The following is a 3259-nucleotide window of genomic DNA, read 5'->3' on the forward strand; positions in this document are numbered from 1 at the left end:
TAACCAGTGGGAAGGCCCTCATGAGCTTATCGTTTGGGGTCGTGGGTATGCTTGCGTTTCCACACATACTGGAGTACGGTGGCTACCTTCAAAATGCGTTCACCCTGACCTGCGGCACCAGAGGCAGAACAGGCAACCTCCCAATGATGACCAGAACGCCAACCATCCAAATGGCGACCAGAATGTAGATCATCAGCCTAATGACTCTTCTGATGATGACCAGGATGTCAACCATCAGGCAGATGGTCCTTCTACAAGCAGAGACTGGGATGGTCCTTCCACAAGCAGAGACTGAATTTTGAATTTCTTGTTATGGAGTCAGATAGTTAAAGCCTTAAGGACATTTTTAGAATTAATAACTGATGTAGATTTCTATTTAGGATTAATAGTAGAGTTGTTATCTTATAAAACAAAAAGGGGGAATTGTAGGTACAAAAATGCTGTTAGTGAGGATCTTCTTGTTATTTTTCTAAGTCCGTGAGAGACTTTTCTCTCTCACAGAAGAGGTAGCAGGGAATGTAAACAACCAAGCCACCTGCAACCTTGGAAAGTCTTGTTTATGGTATAGTAGAAAATATTTTGATAATGGATGTTTTAGGATTTTGGCCAATCACCCCCAAGGGGTGGCTGGTCCTTTGTCCAATTAGACTATGAAGAAAAAAGTCTATAAAAGAGTTTGTAAAATAATTAAATAAATCAATCTTGCTGCACAATTCCTGCCTGCTGGATCTTCTCCTCCTCCTCCTCCCTATAGCTGCGGGACACAGTGATATACCGTAGGAACCAGGCCTGCGGTAATAGACTGGCACCGTGTGCCAGGGCCGTGCTTCCCTATGGCTCTGTGCCATCAGCATCAGGATGCTGCTCAGTGTCAGGGGAGTTTGTTCATGTCTCGCAGGTGCCCCGAGCTCTCATTTCCAGGAGTGGGTAAAGACCACTTTTAAGATGTAATTTTTATGTAAGTGATTGTATGAGTACTGATATTTCAATAGGGAAGTAAAAGTGATGAACTTCACAAAGTTTTGCTGTATTCTTTTAAACTTCCCCTTATTCTCCCGTATTGTTAAATACTTAATAATGGACACATCCTATAAAGTGTATATAAGGTGTTACACATTTAACAAAAATAAAGCTTACACTTCCCTAGGTTAACTTGTAGATTTAATGTGTCAGTTATAAAGCGTATGAACAGAATATAACAATAATTGACAATTAACATGTAAGTATAACAAATACGCATTAAACTCTATGCAGCCTTAGAGATTAAAAGTCGAGGCTGAAGTCACTTGGTTTGTTCAGATGGAGGAGGCTGTGATCAGACCTCACTGGAGGCTGCAGCTCCTCTCGAGGGGCAGCTCCGATCTCTGCTCTCTGTGACAGGGACAGCACCCGGGGGAGCGGCTGGAGCTGTGTCCAAGGAAAGACTGGATGTTAGAAAAAGGTTCTTCACCCAGAGGGACCACAACTCTCCACCTCCTCCTGGGCAAGGGGACACTGGTTGTTGGGGTGACACCCACTGCAGGGGAGTGCCCATGGCTGGCTGGGTGGGGCAGGGCTGATGCCCCAGCACAGGGGCTTGTGGCACTCTGGGGCCTTGCCCAGGGCTCTTGTGTCCACCAAACCCCCTCTGAGGATGGGACACAATGCACAGGCACACATACAACAGGCTGTGACACCAGGGTTCTGCACTCCCAGCCCCAACAACCCTCCCCATGGGACATGTGTGTACATGCAAGAGGGGACAGGGGCACCCCACATTGCCCAGCTTCCCATGGACAGCCTGGAACTCTCCATCCAAGAGAGCAGATCCTGCTGCCAATCCTATGCCAATGTCCCGAGCACCTGGCCCCATCCTGCTGTGCAGAGCAGCCACCTCCACACATCATCTGACTGGCAGGCCTTTAATAGCCTTTGGGGTGATCCCTACAGTTCCTTTGCCATAGCACATTTCCTGTCCATCCAAACCATTTCCCTCCCCGCACCCCTCTTCACCTGCTAAACCTTTGGTCAGGCTGATGAGTGCCAGAGGGTCCCTGGAGAGTCCCCATGTGGCTCACACAGTGCCAGGGCTCGTGCTGGCACTCCCAGGCCCGGTGCAGGTGCCAGTGTTGCTCTCTGGGCTGGTGACGGTGCTGCTCAGCACTCCAGTGGCACCACAGCTCCTAAACCAGGCACCGTCCATCACGTCCCCCACCGAGCTTGAGGTGCTGCCGTCCGTTCCTGCTCCTTCTCCTCCTCCTCACTCCGTGAGGATCCCGGCTGGGATGATGGTGTGGTGGATGGTTCTGCTCGGGGGTTCACGGTGCAGCACCCACCCCCACCTCCTGGCCAGCCCCTTCACACTTGCTCCCACCCACACGCTGCCTTCTTCCTGAAAAGTTTCCCTGTCTCCCCCAGGGCAGCCCTGGCTCCTCCTGGGAACCCCACAGCTGGGGGTCCTGTCAGCTGCCCACCGCCCACCTTGTTCCTCCAGCCACCACAGAAGGAGATCCGTGGCATGATGCTCCACTCCTGGGCCACGTCACAGGTCCTGGAGATGGAGCTGGCAGTGCCATACAGATCGCAAGGGCTCAGTCTCCAACGGAGTTCCTGCAGGCACCCCGACCCCTCCCAAACCAGTCAGACTCGAGTTTCAAGTCCTCCAAATCCAACCTGGTTCCCTCAAGACCCCCACTGAAAGTCAGCTGCCCTCATCTAGGCAGTGCCAGTGAGGTTCCCTAAAGCACCCTGGGAGCTATCAAGTGTTCTAGATTGTCCCCAAGGGCCAGCTGGGTTCCCTGGAGCTCCCCTGAACAACCTGGATAGACCCCAGCCCCTCTCCCATCAAACCTCGAGCCCCTTGGCTCAGCCACGGCATGAGGACCAGAAGCATCTTGCAGGATGTACCTCCCCAGAGCCCTGCCCAACCCCACTGCACAACAGGGAAACCTTCCCCAGCACACAAGCAGAACGTTGGCATCACCAGACCCAGCCCTGCATGTGCATCCCCAGCCCCACCACATCCCCCCCAAAAAGAACCAGTGAGGCCAGCTCAGCACTTCCGCTTTTATCTTGCTCAACAATTGTATCTCCACGTGCTGCGTCCTCAGTTCGCGCTCATTTTCTGCCAAAGAGACACGGGGGGGGGTAATGATAAGGCCCTCAGTGGGGCAAGAACAGCCCCTGTGTGGGGGCAGAGGAAGGGGCACCCACCTCGTTGATCCAGTCGATGAAGGCGGACACCCGGGTGAAGACCGCCGGCGTCCTCATCGTGTTTGCG

General features: G+C 52.6%; 1 protein-coding gene and 1 long non-coding RNA gene across 2 annotated transcripts in view; both read right to left on the reverse strand.

Annotated features, from left to right (window-relative positions):
- The window catches only part of LOC103616204 (chymotrypsin-C-like), a 10836-nt gene that overhangs the window by 6350 nt on the left and 1227 nt on the right, over window positions 1-3259 (reverse strand). The gene's annotated exons all lie outside the window — the stretch shown is intronic.
- On the reverse strand, window positions 1369-3246 carry LOC108446918. The gene is made up of 3 exons (XR_001862256.1): window positions 3193-3246; window positions 1993-3103; window positions 1369-1407 (listed from the first exon to the last, which is right to left on the reverse strand). It is a non-coding gene; the product is annotated as an uncharacterized LOC108446918 (long non-coding RNA).

The sequence above is a fragment of the Corvus brachyrhynchos genome, unplaced genomic scaffold, assembly GCF_000691975.1.
Source record: "Corvus brachyrhynchos isolate BGI_N302 unplaced genomic scaffold, ASM69197v1 scaffold525, whole genome shotgun sequence".
Classification (NCBI taxonomy): Eukaryota; Metazoa; Chordata; class Aves; order Passeriformes; family Corvidae; genus Corvus; species Corvus brachyrhynchos.